Below are 24,340 nucleotides of genomic sequence, written 5' to 3'. Positions count from 1 at the left end.
ACCACCCTTCTCAGGCACTTAATTTCCATCACCTCTAGCTTCTTCAACTGTTCTGCCTTTACTGCCCAGGTTTCTGTATCATACAGTATTACTGGTTGCACCACTGTCTTGTACACCTTACTTTTCAGCTTCTTTGGCATTCTTCTGTCATAGACTACACCTGACACCCTATGCCAGTTGGCTACAGCCCCTCTGATTCTAGCTTTGACCTCTTCATTCAGACTTCCCTTCGCCTCAACCACCCCCACCAGATACTTGAAGCTGTTTACCTGTTCCACTATCTTCCCTTCTATCTCTATTCTCAGCTTTTTCTGATTTCCCCAGTTTGCTGCCATTACTACTGTCTTATCTGTGCTTAGTTTCATCCCATGTGCCTTCAGGTTTGCAATCCATTCTCATATCCTTTGCTGAAGTTTTAGCTCAGAGTCTGCCTGTAATGCCACATTGTCTGCATACAGCAACTTTGTTGATCTGTCCTCTCTGATCTGCTTGCTAATGTAGTCCATCACCAGTATGAACAGCAGTGGGCTCAGAGCTGAACCCTGGTGTACACCCACTCCCACTGGGAACCTCTCTATGAGGTCGAACACTGTTTGTACTTGAGTCATTGGGTCCTTGTACATAGCCTGCACTAATTCTACCAATGTTTCTGGGACAGCACTACTTGCCAGATCAGCTTTTTTGGGATCTTGTCATATGCTTTCTCCAAGTCTAGGAATGCCTAGTTGGACTCTCTTCTCATCTCTAGCTTCTTCTCAAGTACTTGTCTCACTGCAAACATTGAGTCAGTTGTGCTGCATCCTGAACTAAATCCAAACTGCTCATCTCCAGTCTTACATTCTACTACTCTACATATCCATTTATCAATCATCCTCTCCAGAGCTTTCATGCAATGTGATAGGAGTTTGATGCCTCTGTACTGCCCACAGCTGTGGATGTCCCCTTTGTTCTTGTACACTGGCATGAGTATGCATATTCTTCAGTTATCTGGGATACTCCTTTCTCTCCACACTGCTATTAGTACCCTCAGGAGCCATTTCTCCCCTGTCTCACCCAGCATCTTTCTCATATCTGCTGTGACCTCATCTGACCCTGTTGCTTTCCCTGACTTCATTTTCCTTAACACTGTTCTTACTTCTTCTAGGGTGGGCTCCTCTTCTTTTCTCATTGTAGGCAGTTTCTGGGGCAGTACAGCTTCTGTGGGGGTTTCATCATTCAGAAGCTGCCAAAAATAATACTTCCATCTGCCTTTGATGTCCTGTGGACCAGTGAGCATGTTGTTGCTGGCATCCCTTATGAAGGGCTTCTGACTATCTTCTTTATCTTTCTGTTTTTGCCTTGCAACCTGATATAGTTTTTTTGTGGCCCTTATTGAGTCACTTTCCAGAAGTTGATAGAGTGCCTCTGATGCCCTATTCTTTGCTACTGTAACTTCTTTCTTAGCTTTTTTGTTAGCCAACCAGCAGTCCTTCCTAGCCTGGTCAGTCTTTTCTATCTCCCACTTCTTCCTGCACTCCTTCTTTCTTTTGATGACTTCCTGGACTTCTACATTCCACCACCAGATTTCCTTATGTACCTTATTTCCATACCTGGTTCGACTACATATCTTTTCTGTAGTCCTAACACATGCTGTTTTTAGGCGCTGCCATTCTTGTTCAACTCCACCTATTTCCTCCTCTTCTTGGGATGCTAGAGCCCTGAGTAATTCCTTGAAAAGTTATACTTTCTCTCCAGTCAACTTCCAGGTCTTCAGCCTGGTCTCTATTGACCTTGGCAACTAGTGATTTATGCAGTGGGCCGACTATTTTGCTGGGGATGACTTTGCAATCATGGATTCTACCCCAGTGCCTTTTTCTTACTAGGAGAAAGTCTACTTGAGTTGCATGTTGGCTAATCTTGTATGTGATCTTGTGACTGTATCTCTTTCTGAACCATGTGTTGGCTACTATCAAGCCATTTGCCAGACAGAAGTCTAGAATGGGTTTTCCTTCTTTATTCCTGTTGCCCCACACATGTGGACCCAGGCAGTCCTCATATCCTGTTCTGTCTGTCCCAATATGTGGATTCAAGTCACCCATTATCAACAGCAATTCATGTTGTCCTGCTTTATCTAGTAGGTCCTGCAACTGTCTGAATGCACTGTTTTCCTCACTATCACAACCCTGCTGTGGGGCATAGGCTGACATTATGAATACTTCCCTATAATTACACTGGTGTCTAATCGCCATGAGTCTGTCATTAATTCTGATGATATCCTTCACTGCCTTCTGAAGCTTCTCTGTCACCACAATTCCTATACCATTTCTAGTCAGTCCCCCTCCTGAGTAGTAGAGTCTGGATCCCACAAGTGGCTTTGCTACACTGCCCTTCCATCTCTTCTCTTGGATACATAGGATGTCCAGTCTCCTTCATATCATCATGTCATCCACTTCCAAGCTGCATCCTGTCAGTGAACCCACATTAAGCCTAGAAATTTTCAGTTCATGTTTGGCAGGTTGGTTGGTTTTACGTCCAGCTTTCACTCAACATAGCTATCCCAGGTAACCCAGGCTGGGCAACTAGACAACGTCTGGCCAGTAGCTTATTGACCCAGGGCTGCTGGGTTTTGGGACAGGCACACACTGGCCAGTAGGGGCACATATGCCCCTCCCACCATTAGCAAGGGTCCATGGTGTAGGTCAGAGTAGGCCAGATTATCAACCCACTTATCACCGGTAACTACCCATGCACAGCCCTGCCATGGTGCGTAGTCTGTGATTCACATTGTCCTATCTTGAGGATACTTTGCACTACAGTAGATGCCCAAAGCGGTTGGTCTATACAACTCTTCCCCCTATAGGGCACCATGTAGAGTCTGTGCTGCTGCCCACAGCTCCTTCATTGGTGAGTTTGAGATGGAAATAATCAGCATGTTTTTCAGATGTGGGAGAAACCTCACAGAGACACAGGAAGAACATGCAAACTCCAAACAGGCATTGGTCGGTGGTCAGGACTGAACCTTGTGCCTTGTGTATGGGAGACAAAGACCTTAACCATTATGCCAACTGGTCTTCCCGGTAAACAAATGTCAAATAAACAAAAATAAATTTCAAATACATGAACAAATTTACTTTAATATTTTCTTTAAACACATTCCAGAATTAATCATCATATTAATAGTTCAACATGGCCTGTCTGATTTCAAGTCCACTGTATACATTTAGGATTAGGTTTGCAGACTCTTCCTGCCAATGTCACATACAGATGTAGATTTGAATTAGAAACAGAAACTGTTTTTAGAGGTTTATTCAGTACTGAAACTACCTTGTATTTCAGAACCATTTGAATAAGGTGGTCTGTCTTCTTGAAACTAATTGGGTGGCAATTCACTCAAGGAACTGGAATCACCAGTACACTTGGTCTGTTGTGGTCTGGACAAAATGTGTCTGCAATTTCTCCTGTAGTCTACTCCTTCACACTGAATTATATAGGATCTTGGTTCAGCACAAATGCCCTTCACAATACCTACATGGTCATGACCTTTCAGGTTGTTCTGTCATCTTGCTGAGGGTGTGTGACAAGGTATCAGCAAGATATACGTGTTTTCCTTTTGTGCAGACAATAGTAAAGATATACTTTTGTAGCTGTAACATCATGCATTGCAATCAGGCTGGGGCTGTATGTATCTGCTTGTTCAAAATCGTTACTAGTGGTTGGTGATCTGTTTCAATCTGGATTAGCGTTCCTTATATATAGTTATTAAATTTGGAACATGCAAACACAACAGTAAGTCGTTCTTTTTCTATCTAGGCATAGTGTATCTCTGTTTGAGTCAGGGTATGCGATGCACCAAGTCCATACTGAGAAGCACCACAGGAGAGTGTCACTGGCTTATGGACATCATGTTGTCTCAGTGTGGGTGCACTGGCTATTCTCTTTTTTAAAGTATCAAGCACTTCAGTGCTGTTCAAACCACGACCATTTTATATCTTTATGTGTCATCTCACGCAATGGTGCCGGAAGTTCACTGAAGTTTGGGATGAATTTTCCCAAATAATTAATCATACCCAGAAAACGCTGTAAAGATGTAACATTCTCTGGGATCGGCATTATATTAATTGGTGTTATCTTGGATGGATCTGGCTGTAGCCCTGAACTTGTGAACATGTGACCAACGTAGTTGACTTCTTTCAGTTTGAATTTACATTCTAAAGGATTTAGCTTGAGGTTGGCCTCACGTGAATGGTCTAGAACTTTCCTGAGATTTCTGTTATGTTTGTTTTCACCATTGCCTCCAATGATAATGCCATCCAGAATAATGGCACAAGGATATCCAACAAATATCTGCTCCATGGCATGCTGGAATACCGCAATGGTGGAACTGATCCCAAATGGCATTCGTAAAAATCAGTATCTCCCAAATGCTGTGCTGAATGTTGTTAATAAAGAAGATTTGTAATCCAGCAATATTTGAGAAAAGGAGTTCTTGGCATCTAAAACTGAGAAAACAGTTGAATTTGGAATCAGTGCTGGTCTCGCCTCTACTCTGCACATTGGATGATGAGGACTTTTAAAGACTTTATTTAAGTCTCTAGGATCAATGCATATCCGAATCTCACCTGAGCTTTTCTTGTGGGCTGCCACCATGGATGATACCCGTTCAGTATGCTCTGTCACAGGAGTACGAACATCTAAATGCACCATTCTGTCTAATTCTGCTTTTACTTTACTTTACTTTGCATTGCTAGTGGGATTTTACATGCAGATCTAACGACTGGGTATATTTCGTGATTCAGCTTCATAGAATGTGCAACTGGAAGCTCACCAAATTCATCTTTGAAGATGTCAGCATATTCTTCAAAGATACATTGTGAATAACTATCATTTTCATTTGTATTCAAATGGTGCACTTCTTTATTGAGCAAAATCAATAGGAAACTTTTTACGTTGATGGTGTTTCTGTGGCCGGCGAGATAGTCGACACAGTGGACTCTCACTTGTCAGCAAACAGTGAAATATTTTGTACTCTACAAATTGATGGGAATCCAGTAGAGCTTAAAGTAGACACTGGATCCAAATGTAATGTTATAGCAGCAAACGTTTATGCATTCTTAGGTTGTCTTCCAGGCCTAGTAATGAATGTACATCTCTTCGAGCTACATAGAATTGTAAATCATAACGGTTACCTGCAGAATGGCAATGATATTAGGTTATAATGTAATAGAGATTAGAAGGGGAAAAAGAACTTCATGCTGACATAGAAATGTTGAATACACAAAGAACAGGAAGAGAATACACAAAGAACAGGAAGAGAATGCACAAAGAACAGGAAGAAGCAGTGAGAAGAAAATAAATAGAAGCTGGAAATCTTACAAGATGGGGATAGCGTGCAGATGCTTAAAAACGTTTAGGGTGTTATTTGTAGAACAGTGATTTTTGTACCTTGACAGTTACTGTAGTTTAAGGAAACATGTAGGGGAGGGCTTTGTTAAGCAAATTCAGTTATGTGCAATTCACAAATGTGCATGAAGGTGGATTTATGTTGGCTGTACAATAAACTGCTGATAACTTGCAACCTCTGTCTCCACTGATCATTCTACATGGTGTCAGAAGTGAGTGGGATGCCAACTAAATATCATCTGAGTGTAACAAATGACAAGTGCAAAAGGTAAATGAATATACTTTGATGACATGGCAGATGGATTTCGCAGACACGAACAACTGGTGTTTGATGGCAGTGTTGTGGAGAACTGGTGTGTGTTTGCACAATAATATGATATTTTCATAGCTGCTGCACATTCAGATAAAGGTGCATGCACATGAGCATTTATACTTCTCAATTTGGCATATTTGGAGGATATTGAGCAAGAACATTCTTTTGTATATGCACCTGCTGTTTATGCAGGAGAGGGAGAAAACTGCCATGTGATTGCTCAGGCTGAGATCCACGAAGATCCTGAAAGTTTAAAGCATACATTTTGAGAACTGTGTAACCCCCAAATGAATATAACAATGGAGAGACATAAATTCAATATGAGAAATCAAAATCTTGGTGAAATTATGGAAGCATATGTTACCAACTTAAGAAATAAAGCAAAGACTTGTAGATTTGAGGATCTACAAGACAATTTAATAAAAGACCGCCTTGTATGGGCATTAATAATGACACAGTAAGAAAAATTCTACCACGTGATAGTGAATTAACATTGAGCAAAATTATTGAAATTTGCCAGATACATGAACACTGATGTCCCACACTGATGTCCCAGTCACCAGGCTAAACAAGGAGAAGGTTAGTGTCAGCTGCCTATCGGGTGCTAGGATCCGCCACATAACGCACGCACTCAGGTCACTCCACAACAAGTACAAATATGACTCTGTCATTGTCCATGTTGGTGTGAACGACCTTTGATGTACTTCCCTGGACTACATGAAAAGAGACTTGGAAGAGCTCTCCAATCTTGTAGCCTAGGCAGGTATGACTCTAGCCCTGAGTAGCATCTTGCCATTGCCCAGAATAATACTGCAGTACAGGGACAAAATGATTGACTTCAACAATTGGCTAAGCTTCTGGTATCATTCTAAGGGGATCCAGTATCTGTCTGCCTGGGATGGCATGGTTGACAGACCACAATGCTTTGCCAGAGATGGCCTGCACCTGTCGCCCCTGGGATTCAGGATACTGGCTAAGGTTCTTGCTGCCCCTATAGTGCCTTTTTTATACAAGGTTCAAATGATAAATTCACCACCGTAATAGGAACAAGCAAGCAAAAACCGTGGGTAATGCTACTCAATGCTAGAAGTCTAAATCTCAAAATGTACTCAACTCAAGGCACTCCTTAAAATGGAGAACATCGATATCTGTTCAATGACTGAGACCTGGTTCAAGGCTCTAGAGAGCACCCCGGCATTACCAGGCTATAACTCATACCACACTTTCCAGCCATCTAACCTGGACCAGAACACCAAAGGTGGAGGTATGTCCATATTCATTAAGGATATCTACGCCTCCAGGCTAGTTGCGCAGCATAATGCATCCAATGTTATCCAAGTGCAACTAACTCTAGGCAAAACTGCAATCCAAATTGTAGCTTGCTACAGACCCCCACCATACCCCAGGATTCCCACTCCTCTGCTCTTGATATACTGGAAAATATTAGGGTTCAAACACCCTAATAATGGGTGATTTCAACTACCCCACCATTAACTGGGAAAGCTACTCATGTACCAACTCAGTCACTCAACGCTTTCTGGAATTAATAAATTCCAATGCCCTGGATCAACTTATCCACACCCCCACAGGGACAACAATATCCTAGACCTAGTCATTAGCAACATGAGTGACCGGTGTTCCACACCTGAAGTCAACTGCTCATTGGTCAGATCCGACCATAAGCTAATCACCCTAGATATCCACATCCCGCCCCCACCCACCATTAAGGAAACCATGGTAAAAAATTCTCCAAAGCCAACTTCATGCTTCTTAAGACAGAAGTGATGAACGTCATGACACCCATGCAGATAGACAATACAGTTATGACTGCTGAATCCTACACAAATGCACTCTATAAGCACTTACATAAGTGCATGGATCGTGCTGTCCCAAACAGAACCAAGAAGCTATCCTCCAAAAAAAGGAAGCCAATCTGGTGGTCCTCTGCCATAAACAAACTGTACAACAGAAGGAAGAAACTGTTGCAAAAGAGAGTAAAATCCCATGAGTGGAGGAGCTCCCTGGTCAGTCTCAGTAAGAAGGTGAAATCCCTTGTAAGATCCTCCAAAACTATCTACGAAAACAAAATTGCCACTGATTCTAAAGGCAACCACAAAGCATTCTATAGCTATGTCAAGAATCTCAATGGCAACACCCAGATCTGCTCTGAGTTACAGCAGAATGGCAAGAAAATTCCAGAACCAACTGATATTGCCAACATCCTGGCAGCTAGGTTCAGTGCTAACTTTACCTCCCCTCACCCTCTAAAGGGCCCATATCTAAGCAGGAAGAATGCAGAGTCCCTGTAATCACATCTATGCAGGTAAAAGCTGCACTCTCTAAAACCAAAAACACAGCATCCATGGGATCGGACAACATCCCAGGCTGTGTTTTACATGAACTTCAGAATGAACTGGCTCCCCACCTAAACACCATGTTCAATCATAGTCTCACGTCAGGCTTTGTGCCCACTGAATGGTGCACAGCAACAGTTATTCCACTCCACAAAGGGGGGAGCCACCACTGATCCTGGGAACTATTGCTCTATTAGCCTGACGAGCCTGGTCTGCAAGGCCATGGAACGTATCATCATGAACTCATAAATAAAGATATTAGTAACCTCCAAACTCTGGACCCCACCCAGTTCAGGTTTGTGAAAGGCAGATCATGCCTTCTGAACCTGGTTGACTTCTTTGAGGCAGTCACCAAAGCCGTAGACGAGGGTAAGGTGATTCACACAGCCTACCTTGACCTTGCCAAGTCTTTTGACACCATCCTCCATTCTGGAATTATAGCTAAACTCACTAAACTAGGTATAAATCCTATGTCACAAGATGGGTTGCCAGCTGGCTCACTGACAGAACCCACACTGTAAAAGTTGCAGACTCCAAATCTGACTTCAAATCAGTGACCAGTGGAGTACCACAGGGTTCAGTCCTGGGACCTCTCAGGTTTGGTATCTACTTCTCTGAAGTACAGGCTAACACAGAAGGCCTCTGAATAACAAAGTTCACAGATGACTGCAAACTAGGAGCCATAGTCAAGTCCCCAGATGATGTGGATATCCTGCAGAAGGGCCTCACTGAGACAGATGCCTGGTATCAGAGTCATGGCGTCAGTCTCAATGCCAAAAAGTGCATTGCCATCTCCTTTGGTAAAAACTCTGTACCCATGAACTACCACATAAACAACAGTCTACTTAATGCTGAATGTGTGATAAGAGACCTTTGGACCCAGGTGGACAGTAGTCTCTCCTTTGATAATCACATCGCCACAGTAGTCAGGAAATCCTTCTATGTGGCACACCTCATCACAAAAGGGTTCTCATCCAGGAAAAAAGAGGTCATTGTTCCCCTCTACACAGCACGCATTAGACCCATTATAGAATACAATGCCCCTTTTGGAATGTACCTCACAAGACATCTGCAGCAGCTGGAAAGGCCACAGAAGTACCTCACAAAGAGGATTACTGGCCTCAAATATATGCCCTACACTGACCGTCTCATAAAGTTCCAGCTTTACTCTGTAGCATATTGCCTACTCTGAGGAGATCTCTACCTAACATATAAAGCTATGTTAAACCCAGAGCTGTTGGACATGCATCACCTAAAGAATTCCCAGTCCCTCCAAGCTACATGTTCTAGGGACCTAAACCTTGTCACCACAATAAACAGGACATGCTGGAGGGATAGATTCCTGTCCCAGAGACTTTCCATACTCAGGAACAAGCTACCCATCTATGTCAAGCAAAGTTCCTCATTAACACTCTTCAAGAAAAATCTTGATGAGTGGATGGGAAATATGAAATACACCCCGGGGATCACTTCTGTGGCTTTGCTCGACAGGGGCACAGGATATTAACTTTCTTGGGTGGCGTAAGCCAGGGAACCTTGTTGTTTAGGCTTACTTAGGTCTGTGGGCCGATAGCATAGTATCTACCTATGAACCTATGAACTCACAAAAAAACATACTAATATGCCTGCAAAATCTGCAGCTGTAAATGTCAACAGTGTGCAACAAAAAACGAAGACAATACTGCTTCATATGTGCAACTCAAATAGCTGTGCCATACCACATGGCACTAACTGTCACAATTGTGGTGGCAGTCACGAACCTAAATGAGAGAAGTGTTTAGCCTACGGTCAACAGTGTCAGAAATGTAAAAACTGGAATCATTTCAAAAAGTTCTGTAGATCAGAACAGAATCATAATAAAGTGTATCTGATGAAAACAGTGGATGAAATTCAGACTGTAGGAGACCTTGATGGTAGTGATGAAACTTTTTATGTTGATGGTGTTTCTGTGACCATCGAGATAGTTGACACAGTGGATTCTCACTTCTTAGCAAAGAGTGAAATATTTTGAACTGTACAAATTAAAGGGAAGCCAGTAGAGCTTAAAGTAGGCACTGGATCCAAATGTAATGTTATACCAGCAAAAGTTTATGCAAAAGTAAAAGCTGGAGAGAACCTCGATTCAACAAGGAGCACAAAACTAGTTGCTTATGGTGGCAAAGAAATTCAGATGGATGGCACTGTAATCCTTCCCCAATGTATTCAAATCACTCTTGATATCAGCTGTCATGATCCACCTTTCCCTTTCCTGTCCTTCCTGCTGGCTATAAGTATATTTTACATTTCTTATGTCACTGGTGAAACGTTTTTAAGAAAACAAAATGTATTTGCATTCATTAGCAGTAGTTCAATCAATGCAAATACAGCTAACAACTGCAGTTATGAAAAAGGGAGACTTGGCTATTGTGAGGGGGTTTTGTCTTTACACTACTGAATTTAAATTTGCTTAGAGCTTGTGTAGACAAAAAAAGCAGTATTCTGTGTAGTGCATAAGCTAAATGTTTTAATTCTGTCATGAGGTGGATCACTGCTGATTAATGCACATTCAAAGAGCTGCTAACACAAAGCATTTCATTTTGTACAGTAACAGTGGCAGTAAGATGAAGAGATGTCTGCCATATACCATCCACGATCTATCAAATACTACTCCACTAACTGATTTCATAACATCATATACCAACCACCATTTATCAAATACTGCTCCACTAACAGATTTCATGCCATTATATACCATCCATCATTTGTCAAATACTACTCCATTAACCAATTTCACACCATCATATACCAACCACCATTTATCAAATAACATACCAACCGATTTCACACCATCATATACCGATCACCATTTAACAAACATTACTCCACTAACCAATTTCATGCCATCATACACCATACGCCATTTTTCACATATTGCTCCACTAACGGATTTCACACTATCATACATCGTCCACCATTTATCAAATACTACTCCACCAACCGGTTTCACACCATCATATACAATCCACCATTTATCAAATACTGCTCCACTAACTGATTTCATACCATTATATACCATCCATCATTTATCAAATGCTACTTCACTAACCGATTTCATGCCATCATATACCATCCACCATTTATCAAATATTACTCCACCAACCAATTTCACACCATCATATACCATCCACGATTTATCAAATACTACTCCACTAATGGATTTCATGCCATCATATACCATCCACCATTTATCAAATACTACTCCACCAACCGATTTCACACCATCATATACCAACCACCATTTATCAAATACTACTCCACTAACCGATTTAATGCCATCATACACCATCCGCCATTTATCAAATACTACTCCACCAACTGATTTCACACCATCATATACCAACCACCATTTATCAAATACTGCTCCACTAACCAATTTCATGCCCTCATACATCTGCCATTTATCACATACTATTCCACTAATGGATTTCATGCCATCATATACCATCCACCAGTTATCAAATACTACTCCACTAACCGATTTCACACCATCATATACCATCCATCATTTATCAACTACTACTCCACTAACTGATTTCATAACATCATATACCATCCATCATTTATCAAATACTACTCTACTAACCGATTTCATGCCATCATATACTATTCACTATTTATCAAATACTACTTCACTAACCGATTCATGTCATCATATACCAATGACCATTTATCAAATACTACTCCACTAACCAATTTCACACCATCATATACCATCCACCATCTATCAAATACTACTCCACCAACCGATTTCATGCCATTATACACCATCCACCATTTATCAAATACTACTCCACTAACGGATTTCATGCCATCATATACTATCCACCAGTTATCAAATACTACTCCACTTACCGATTTCATACCAACCACCAGCTGTCAAATACTACTTCGCTAATGGATTTCATGCCATCATATACCAATGCCATTTATCAAGTACTACTCCACTAACCAGTTTCATGACCTCATATACCAATGACCATTTATCAAATACTACTCCACTAACCAATTTCATACTTTCTTATTTATTCTGCCCTTTCAATTTTCCACAACCTCCCTTCTCCCTACTCAAGGCAACCAGACCTTTTATTAGTCTGATTGAAAAGCAACTTCCCTCCCTAACCAAACCACAGTATAAGACACTTTTTCTCAATCACAAGCATACACAAACTATGGGAAGTAATCCTACCTGCTGCATTCTGCATCGCCAACATTCTATTTCTTTCCTATGTACACATTTCCTCTGGTAACTGGTACTGCCTATGGAGAATTTACATATAAAGGCCATACATGTTAACAGAAACCCTTAGTTCTCTTGCAGTTCTGCAACTTCTCATGTTCTTTGGCCCTTAATAGTTTGGACAACTCCCTTTATCAGGCCTGCTATTACCTTTTCATTGGCTTAATCTTCCCGTACTTATCAGCAAACCTCTACATCTCCCCTCTGTTACCTTTCTCTCAAGTATCCTTCTCTTTAAATGAATACTGATTCACTATTCACTTTCCTTCAGCCATTCTCACCTCTGCCTGTCCCTCATTCTGACTGGACACCTAATTTTGCAAATACTACCAAATGTTCTTCCTTTCCATTTACATCTACATCTCAGCAGTTCAGAGGACAACACTGCCTTCCCATCCTCTTCTATCAAATCCCTCCTGGTTGCATTTTCACATTCCATTAAATTGCCCTACATTTACTGATTATCCTGAATGTTTCCCAGCACTTCCAGTCTCTGTCCTTTTCCTTAATTACTGACCTTGTTTTTCATTTACTGATTATCCTGAATGTTTCCCAGTGCTTCCAGTCCCTGTCCTTTTCCTTAATTACCGACTTGTTTTTCAGTGGTGCAGCGGTTAACGTTGTCGCCTCACAGCAAGAGGTTCTCCGGTTCGATTCTCGGCTGGGGTGCCTTCTGTGTGGAGTTTGCATGTTCTTCCTGTGTTCGCGTGGGTTTCCTCCGGGTACTCCGGTTTCCTCCCACATTCCAAAGACATGCATCTGGAGCATTTCTCCCTGGGCCTCCGCTGAAAACAGGCTCTGTGGAACCTAGTCGGACATTCCCGGTCAACAAATGTTAAATAAATAAATAAATAAATAAATAAATTCACTGATTATCCTGAATGTTTCCCAGCACTTCCAGTCTCTGTCCTTTTCCTTAATTACTGGCCTTGTTTTTTCATTTACTGATTATCCTAAATGTTTCCCAGCACTTCCAGTCTCTGTCCTTTTCCTTAATTACTGGCCTTGTTTTTTCATTTACTGATTATTCTAAATGTTTCCCAGCACTTCCAGTCCCTGTCCTTTTCCTTAATTACCGACCTTGTTTTTCATTCACTGATTATCCTGAATGTTTCCCAGCACTTCCAGTCCCTGTCCTTTTCCTTAATTACCGACCTTGTTTTTCATTCACTGATTATCCTGAATGTTTCCCAGCACTTCCAGTCTCTGTCCTTTTCCTTAATTACTGGCCTTGTTTTTTCATTTACTGATTATCCTAAATGTTTCCCAGCACTTCCAGTCCCTGTCCTTTTCCTTAATTACCGACCTTGTTTTTCATTCACTGATTATCCTGAATGTTTCCCAGCACTTCCAGTCCCTGTCCTTTTCCTTAATTACTGACCTTGTTTTTCATTCACTGATTATCCTAAATGTTTCCCAGCGCTTCCAGTCCCTGTATTTTCCTTAATTACTGACTTTGTTTTTCATTTACTGATTATCCTGAATGTTTCCCAGCGCTTCCAGTCCCTGTCCTTTTCCTTAATTACCGACCTTGTTTTTCATTCACTGATTATCCTGAATGTTTCCCAGCACTTCCAGTCCCTGTCCTTTTCCTTAATTACTGGCCTTGTTATTTCATTTACTGATTATCCTAAATGTTTCCCAGCGCTTCCAATCCTTGTCCTTTTCCTTAATTGCCGACCTTGTTTTTCATTTACTGATTATCCTGAATGTTTCCCAGCACTTCCAGTCCCTGTCCTTTTCCTTAATTACCGACCTTGTTTTTCATTCACTGATTATCCTGAATGTTTCCCAGCGCTTTCAGTCCCTGTCCTTTTCCTTAATTACCGACCTTGTTTTTTCAAAAGGTTTCTTCTGATTACCTTCTCACCAACTCCTCTCCTTATTTGCAGTTTTCAACTTTCACACTCAGCCATGTTTTACATCTAAAGTCATTCTACAGGTACATACCCTAAAAGTTAGTAGCCTGCATACCTAATGTCCCCCCTTACTTTCACCTACTTCCCTCCATCATTAATGCTATGCACCATCATATAAAACCTATCAGAAGGATTTCTTGGTTAAGCATTCCCAGTTTATCCATTAGCCCTAATAGCATCATTTTTATATGCTTTCTTCCACTTGTACATGCAGACCATCAGTCCCTCTCAGTTCACTAGTAGAGGCCATCATTCAGGCAGCCATTGGTTAGAGTTTAGTTTCAATATTTCATTTCTGCCCCTCATAACCTCTGTTTCTTAAAGTCCAAAGAAATCTTCATCTCTTCAACCTGAGGGTCTGGTTTCACCCCTACAGACCATGGGTCACTTACCTTTAATGGTTGGACACTGGTTGTCCATGAGTAGTATTGCCAGGTATTTGTATTTTATCCCTGACTTCTGAACCCCATGCCTGCTCTGGTGCATGGCTTGAAATGGTGTGCTTGATCTGGCTGCAGGTGTTCTCTGCTAGATGGGTAGTTAATACCTACCTGTATCATGCTATGATATCCAGCCTCACTAGTTGTCAGTGATGACAACAAACCCTCACTAGTTGTCAGTGATGACAACAAACCTTGTAGCCTCACTCTCTTAGGGTGGATGAGCTAGTGGCAGCTGTTCATACTCATCTTCCAGGCTAGTTTTGACAGAACCCAGATCATTGCTTGATACCGAGTGAACTGGGCTGCTAAAGACACCATTAACCTTCTTACTAGATTAACCAGCTTTTCAGCTGCTGTCTGCAGTTGACATCCACTGTTTTCTACTTCCCTTTCCCACAAAAAGCTCCATTTCCTCGGCCTCACTTTCTTCCCTCAGTCGACACAATTCTTCTAGCACTACCTTCCTGTCTATACGTGATTCCATTGATTTTGTAATGCTTCTCGGCACTCTTATTTCTCAACTCTCTGAACACATGCAACACCAGCTCTGAGTCTTTAGTGATCTGTTCTGTGCTCAGCGTAAAGGTATCTTCAAAATTATGGAAACCTGTGTTTTTCTTGACCTCTCTTTACAACCATCTTCAAAGATGTAGAAACATGAATTTCCCTTGACCTCTCCTTCCCTGCTAATTGGCTTTATCATCTTCTCTTGTAAAACATCCATGATTAGAAGTAAACAACAATGGTGAAATAAGGCATTCTGATCTTGTCTTCTTATCTACAACCTACCGGAAAAGAGTATAACAGCACTCTATTCCCCACAACTGTTGATCATAGCATCTTATGTAGAATCCCCAACAGTAGTAAACATGGCCCCCAACCCATTCCTTCCTGAACAACTTATTAACATTCACCACAATCTGATACATTCTTTATATCACGTAGCGCCATCAACTCATTTGTATTTCTCCAGTCTCATTCCTTCATTCCTCAGTTTGTCACTATGATCTCCTCCTTGCAAGCTCTTTTGCTGACTCCCCATTTACTATCCCCAAACTGGTTCAAGTCCAGTCACCAACAGATTTTTACAGCTTAACATCTGCATTTAGCAGAACAGTTAATGTATAATTCTTCATCCTATCCTCAACCTCCTTTTTGAAAACACCATAATTAAACAAGGCTTCCCTTCCTTAAATCTCCTGTTGTTAACCCAACAGCTAGTCTGTTACTCCGCCATCAACTTCTCCTTATCTACTGAACCGCTGTCTTATGCAGTTGTCTATCTTTCTGTTTAATTTTTAACCAATTACACTTTATTGAATAAATGCATCAGTGCAAATTAAAACACTAACTTCATCAGTATTCGAGTTAACAGTGAAAGGTGCTTTTGGTCAAATTACAGGTAATAGCATATTATGTAGGCTCCAGTCATAAGATCTATAAAATAATAACAAATGATATGATAATGTCTCACTGCACTGCCTGGTGTAACATTAACAGTCACGCTGAATTGTCCCAACACAAAAGGAAAATATTCCAGGTAGGTGTCGTATATAAAATGCTTGTTAATTTAACACAGTCTTTTGCTAATTTGTACTCTTAGGCATGTTAGTACAGCTACTGTGAGTAGAACTTTCACAATTCAAAAATAACATCTGCAATAGTGAGCGATATGTCAGAGCCATGCAAAATTACTCAAGGGAGTATACAGCCTTTTGGGATTAGACCCAGAACCCAGACACCCATATTTAATAATTCACAGTCATGTAGGATAGATTTCCACTTATATTAACCCAATCCAACCATGCTGAATGATGGAACACTGCTAGATTATAATCTGTATTAAGGAAGTTACATCCTTAACAGGAATGCAAGAATGCTAACACACTGTTTTTCCACTATAGTGGTGATATTTACTATTTCTGAACTAGTTTAAAGTACAGAAAAAAAGCAGGTATTTTGTTGAGAATGTTCAAATACAGTAGGATCTGTGCCCACTGACAGGCTGGGAGGTAGTGCCCTAAGGCATTTTCCCAGCTGAGTATAAGATTCACAAATGCATTAACCACAGCACGTACTGAACCTTCATTATGTAAAATGCACAGACTGTATTTGTGCAGAGCTACATTCTTTTTCCTTACTATCAACAATCTGTTTTGCTAACTAGTGTCTAGCCATGGGATGTGAAAACTGAGTGCAGTTGCAGATGCTTCCACCATACAACGTGTGTTTGTGCTCCAAGAATCTTGATGCTTTTGATAAGTGTGAAACTCCCTGCTATTTATACGGGGGTGGCTGGTGACTTCAAAGAAAGGTGGGACTGCAGGAAGCAAATTCATGAGTGGGGCTGATGGAAGTGCATTGCAACTGCATCAGAAAATAGTCATCTCTGAGCAAAGTGCCTTTTTACTAGCATCTTTACGATATCTTGAATTAGTAACGCCATTTTATTTTTGGTTAAAACACAAAGCAAAGACAATTCGTTTGTTCTCCTTTGAAAGGGATATCATTATTTAGCCTTGAACCCTCTAATCACAGTAATATCATTTTTCATTTGTAATAATAATAATACTGTTTTTTCTGAAGCTTATCTGCAGATAGTAATAATGCTATTTCATAACATCCGTTTATGTATGACTCAGTAGCCAATCACTGCTCGTCAGTTTGCATAGCCTTTATATAATGGTGGATAATTCATTATGCATCACAGATGGCATTGCTTGTGTTAATATACTTTATACTTTGATCGCAGGCTGTTATAAATCAATAATGAGGGAGTGATTTTGCAGTCAATCCCAGTTAACAGAAGGCTGAGTATTCCAGCAAATCTTTAGAATAGTAATGTTAAATGAATTAATAAAAATAAAAGTTTAGAGTTGCAGAACTGCTTTGTACTTACTCTATCATATCTACATTCCTTGGTTGGTTTCCTAGAGCCTTTCCTTATATAATCTGACACTGTAAGTAGCTTAGTTAACCAAACAAGAACATCCTTGATTGTACCTTGTTGTAACCTATTAGCTGAGCAGTAGGAGTGAGACAGAATAGGAAATATATTAAATCCAATACAAACAACAACAAGGCAGTATTATTGTGATAATAATATAGAGTTTAATTGCTGCATATGGAAACAAATGATACTCACTTTGTTATTTGTCTGCTATGAAACATTTCACATTATTATGCATTGGAAAAGCATATTAGTATCAAAACAAAGTTAAACTTTTTAACAACCTTAGATTTTGCTTTTCCATATCAGTATCAACATTTGTATGTCTTCTTGAAATATATAACCAAACGCAACCTCCTTTTCAACACCCAGCATGGTTTCAGGCCCAACCACTACCCTCCAACTTCAACATAGTAAACCAATACAGAAATGAGGGCAACCTTGTTTCTTTACCTTTCCTTGACCTTTCCAAAGCATTTGACATACTGTCCCACCAAAAGCTCCTCTCAGAACTTACAACTCTAGGTCTCACTTACCCCTTCCTCTCCTGGCTTCAGTTATTTATGTAGCTGTTAGCAAGCAGCTAAATGGCAAAAAAAACTTTCAGCATTTTAGCCAATCTCTGTTGGTGTTCCCCAAGGGTCAACACTTGGTCCTCTTGTATTTAGTATTTTCATAAATAAACTTCATACGGGTACAACACTTACCGCTCTTGTACATCTTGTTTACAATTCAACCCTTATCTGCTCTGCCGCATCCATAACAAAATTACAGGAAATCACTCAAAAATCTTTCCCTGACATTTGCTAAAAAATTATAACTTGTTGTTTAATGTAAAAAAAAAAAACAAACAAAAAAAAACCTTATGCTTTTTACTCCAAAACAACACTTTAACTAGAATTACAGATTTCATATTACTTCAAGTAATAACACAAAGATAGAAACCATAAGCCAAACTAAACTACGAGTCATAAAAGATGGCAATCTCAAATCTGATCACCACATACTTCATTCCATCAAGAAAACTCACCAAAAACTTGGCTCCCTCTATTCAGCCAAACACTACCTGACAGTTCAAGGAAGGACTACCTTAACAGCAACATACCTCGTTCCTTCTCTGTTATATGCTTTCCCTATTCCTACAAATATCAACACTACGTATAAAAACTAAACTAGCCTCTTGCTACTACAAAATGGCTAAATTTGCAACCAACAAACCTCATAAAACACACCACTGCCTTGCATTAAAACAATTAAACTGGCTTGAACTTGCAAAGCAGTTGACATACAACTATTCATTTTCTACAACCTACTGTACTCTCCAGACAAATGTCCAGCATTACAAAATACTGTATTGTACTATTTACCCAATAGAGACCTTTTCTCTAGTAATAAACCTTTACTATTTATCAGGAAGATATCCAACACTGCTGGAGACACTGTACTCCCATTATGTGCCAAAACTCTGGAATGAAATCCCTACACAGTTAAAACAGGTAGAAAACTTAAATAGTTTCAAAACTTTGCTTAAACAGCATCTATGCCAAAGATGCTTATGTTCTTCCTGCTCACCTGGCTGCTTTACCTAGATTACTTTTCTTCAACTGTTACAGCCACTTTGCTTCACAGTCCTTCTGTACATTATCTCTCCTCCTCACACTGCACTATTTCCTACACTCGTAGCCTTTTTCTCTCACATCCCACCACTAACTGGTATTTCTCCTCTGTTCATTTCTCTTCCTGCTCATTTCTTTCCGTAATTTCTCCTTTCATGTCTTTATCATCAGTTTTTAAGCTACATTACTAGTTGTCTGTCTGTAAATTATTACTAACCTCAAAAAGACCCCAGTTTTATCTTTTCCCTGCAGCCATCATGCTATAAGTACATAAACTGTTGTATTTTATTTTTCTATTCAGTAATTAGCCAATATATGTTAATTTCTCTATTTTTTGTGTTAAAATGATACGTTCATGTAAGAAATATTTTAAAATCATGTAAATAAACTCGTACCGATGCTTTACCATAAAGTTCTAAATGTGTATCATGTGTAACTTAAATGTGGAGCTTTTCTCCCTGGGCCCCCACCGAAAATAGGTTTTACCTAGCCAAACTTTTCCCTATCAACAAAGACAAAAAATAAATTCATTAAATTAAATTATTTAATAAAACTAATATAAGTATGTCCTTTATTGAATTAAATTACTGGTACTTACATCTGATATTATTTTGCTCTTTATTAAATAGATCATATCTGTACAGTTGTGCTATTCTATATTACTTGTAAGTTTTGACGTAAATATTAATGAAACAACATTTGAATACAGCTCTGTAGGTTACACTTAGATGCACGTTTGGGATGACAGTACAGGAGTCAGCCAGCTCTGAACTAATCTTGTTACATCTGCTGTTCCACCTTCCCAGAAACTGGGCACATGATCTGGAAACTGAGTTCAGTTTGACCCATCTATGTGACATAGTGTGATAAACACCTGACTAAGGTCACTAATGGTTTGGGAACTGAAAGAACCAGGTGGTGATGGGTGCAAGTGAGTGGTTGATGCTGGCTTGTCCATCCTGAGGGAGAGAGAGATTGGTGATTCTATTCAGTCAATCATCATCATCATGCAGACAAGGAAATAATTGGGCCATAGACCAGGGACGTGAGCTTAATACAATCAAGCTGATGATGGTAGTTCTCTGTAGTGTGTGTGTGTGTGTGTGTGTGTGTGTGTGTGTGTGTGTGTGTGTGTGTGTGTGTGTGTGTGTGTGTGTGTGTGTGTATACGAGTGCGTGTGCATGTGTGTGCATGCGTGCACGTGTGTGTGTGTGTGTGTGTGTGTGTGTGTGTGTGTGTGTGTGTGTGTGTGCGCACGCGCGGGCACATGCATTTGCGTGCATGCGTCTGAGTGTGTGTGTATGTGTGTGTGTGTGTGTGTGTGTGTGTGTGTGTGTGTGTGTGTGTGCTTGTGTGTGTGTGCTTGCGTGCGTGTGTGTGTGTAAGCATGCACATCTTGGGGGAGGGTATAGTTGGACCTTCCATAATGATGTAAATGTTTGCTTCAGCCTCTAGCAGGTAGGGCTACATCTCTGAGAACTGAGTGAAATTGCCGATAAAGCAACTATATCCTGGACTTTCTGACATGGCATGTTATTCACTAACTTTTCATTATTGTTGTGGTGACTAACTGGAATATTCAGTCTTCTGTTAACTAGGATTGACTGCAAAAAGCCTGATGACTGTCAGAATAATGGCTCTGTGAATGGGTCAGGAACAGATCTTGTTCTGAGAAAAACAAATGAGCCAATGGATTGCAGAGATTGGCAGGAATAGTGGCCCCCACCCCCAAAAAAGTTTACTTTTTGCCTTTAATCATGTATATACCTACTTTCTGGATTTTGACCAGATCCTAGTAGTCAGTGTCATCTCAGAAAGTCTAAGAGTCAATTGTTTCATCGCTTTTTATCCATGTCAGATCAATGAATGCACAGGCTTTATATTAAACAGGTAGGGTAAGATATAACAATTCTTCTTCCGGCTTTTCCCAGTTAGGTGTTGCCACAGCAGATCACCTGTCCACTCATGATTGGCAGTAGAGTTTTAAGGTGTTGTGTTGCCCAACTTTCCACTGAAGGCACACACATGCACGCACTCATGCCTAGGGCTAATGTAGAGTCCAATCCACCTATAGCATGTCTTTGGGATGTGGGAAGAAATTAGAGCACCTGGAGGAAACCTACGCGACCACAGGGAGGACATGCAGACTCCGCACAGAAGGCACACCAGCCAAGGATTGAACCGGAGAAACTTGCTATGAGGTGACAATGCTAACCGCTGCACCACCGAGGCCGTAAGATAAAACAATAATGATGACATATTCATCAGTTAGGCAAAGGTAAACAATTTTCTGGTCTTCCACATTAAAAAAATAGTTTCTTTACAGAGAGTTATAGACACTATAGTTTTTGCTTTGTTTGGCTAGAAACGTAAGGCTACAGGTGTGATTATAGATATGCAGAGATTTTTTGGTTCATCATATAACAACTTTTTTGTCATTTGACAATTCTTGGCAAACTCAAGTAAAGTCTATCTGAAGACCCTGAGTTTGAAATAAAGAAAACTGAACATTAATTATGCTTTCTGATGAACATCTAGTTTTTTTGTTGTTATCCTATAATTGCTAGCTGTTGGCAGTTTTGGAAAGTACAAACTGTAACAATCTCTGTTACATATGGATGGAGGGACACCTTTATTAAAACATTTCCTATAAATCAAACTACCATGAGAATTTCACTACAGCCTGGTGCAACTGCCTTCTGCAAGCTATACTGTGTTCTTAATAAACTTTGCTCCTTGGGTTAAAAACAGAATGTAGTTTGCTGAAGGCACCTACTGATTTATGCAATTAAATATCTGAAGAGAGTGGGAGCCTCAGTTTAGCCATCATTTTATACAAACGTATTTGAACAGAGTAGGAAGTTTGAGTTGTTTCAAAATCTGGTGTATGGAAAACGGAAAGCTGGCAACTGGAAAATCATTTGCTTATACTTGTCACTTCCTTAGTAAATAATGCAATCTTGCCAGCAAACAGTATGTTATAATATGATGAATATAATCCAGATTGTGTAAACACTTTCTTATTTAATTCATTCTCATTGTGACCTTCTTATATCACTTGCAACTGAACCTTGAATATTGGGTTGCATGTTATGGACTGTGGATGTTCTTCAGAAAGCTTAACTAATGTTCAGTGTTCTTTATTTGTAGACCATTCACATCTCTATTTTTTGTCAGAAAGTTATTATCAGCCCTAATTAGCAGATATGGACTAATATGACCCATTCTGAATGAGTAATTAGGTTGGGTGTGGAGGGAGAAGAACATTACCAACCTACATTTATAGAGTTTAATTCTCTTGATTCCACTGTTCTTAAAGTCTTAATGGGCTGACCAAGGGTGAGGTCACTGATCTAAAGATAACCATTCAACATTTTACAGCACTTTTCTTTACAACTACAAAACAAGTGGTCACACTTAGTAGATAAGTTAGAACATCTCATTATGGGTAAAATGAAACAGATACATTCAGGCACAGGGTGGCTGTGTCAATCCATCCATGAATCCACTTATCACCCCCTTTTCTGATTTTTGCAGATGGTGTGGGGGTGTCACATCAACAGTGACCATTGCCTAGTGCCAATGTTCACACCGTCGAGTGGCCTACCTTACAAAGAAGCTCAGTAGCTGTATAGCAGTACTTTTTTGTGGCTGCATAAACTTACTTCACTGTTGCTGGATTTTCACTGTAAATACTTGATGAGAGTCTCACACTTGTACTGAGTTATGTCTTTTGTGAATTTTTAATTTTTTTAATGTACTTTATAATTATATTCTTGCTTTTAACCAAATGGCATTTGCCTTACAGTTGGCAAATACCACTCACAGTTGATGGAAAATAAGGAAGAAGAGGGAACGCTTTGCAAAAGAAACAGACAAGCTGATTTCAGAGAAGCATTTGAGTTTGGTTTTACTGATTGTGGTAATGAGATTCCAGAAGAAGTCCGGGAATCAGCAAAATCAACCTTGAATGCTCTTCTGCTTCTTTTGCAAAGTGTTCACTATTCTTCATTATTATATACTTTTTGGAAAGATTCAGTAAAAAGCATTCTTTTAAAAAAATATGTTTTTATTTTTTCCTTTTCAGTTTTTTTCTGTGTGTGTGTGTGTGTGTGTGTGTGTGTGTGTGTGTGTGTGTGTGTGTGTGCATGTGTGTGTGTGTGCATGCACTTGAATGTGTGTGTGTGTGTGTGTGTGTGTGTGTGTGTGTGTGTGTGCGTGTGTGTGTGTGTGTGTGTGTGTGTGTGTGTGTGTAGGAAATGATGTAGGGAGAAGTGAGTGTGTGTGTGTGTGTGTGTGTGTGTGTGTGTGTGTGTGTGTGTGTGTGTGGGGGGCAGAGTAATGATCGATATCGTTGCAGAACACTTACTTTCGACAGCATGTAAAAAATAGTTCAGTGTCGAAATAAATCTGAAACAAAGCTAAACCAGCATTCCCCGATGCAGACCTTTAACCTAAAAGGCAATGTGCAGTTTTAGTTAAAATGACAGAATGACACCCCCTCAGTGCATTTCATTCAGAGTGTCCCAGAAATTGGCCGTTTTGCTATGCATACATTTTCAGGTACCAGAAATAATGTGCATTATAATTTTGGCAGCTGTGCCACAGTGTAAGTTTTGTCCTCCTGCAAGGCTGAATGTATTACATACTGCACCAGCCCCCTACTCACCACCTCTTTGCAACAAATATGAGTTTGGGAGTTTTGATTTTAAAAGGTTGTGTGGTAGTTAGCATTCATCTCCCTAACAGTAACCCACCCAAATTTCCTTCCAGCTGAACTACTTATCTTAAACTGCGACCTTAACCCCCCCCCCCCAAATTTGCCATTGTTGCTATCTATATCCCACCAGGAAACAACATTCCTATCCTCAAATCCATCCTCTCCTGGATGTCACTCCATATTCCCTATGAAACCATCCTGTAAGGAGACATTAATACTGTCTGGAAAAAATTTTCTACTACCAGCCCTTCCCTCAACATAAACATTTATGGCTTTCATCAAGTAATTACTTCACCCACTCGCTTTAACAAAAATAATAACAATAACTTCACCTTGGACTGGATTCTAACATCAGACCCTAACCTCTGTG

The sequence above is a fragment of the Protopterus annectens genome, chromosome 6.part0, assembly GCF_019279795.1.
Source record: "Protopterus annectens isolate FY-2018-M chromosome 6.part0, PAN1.0, whole genome shotgun sequence".
Classification (NCBI taxonomy): domain Eukaryota; kingdom Metazoa; phylum Chordata; order Ceratodontiformes; family Protopteridae; genus Protopterus; species Protopterus annectens.
The sequence above is the reverse complement of the archived record's forward strand: the minus strand, read 5'-3'. Positions refer to the sequence as shown.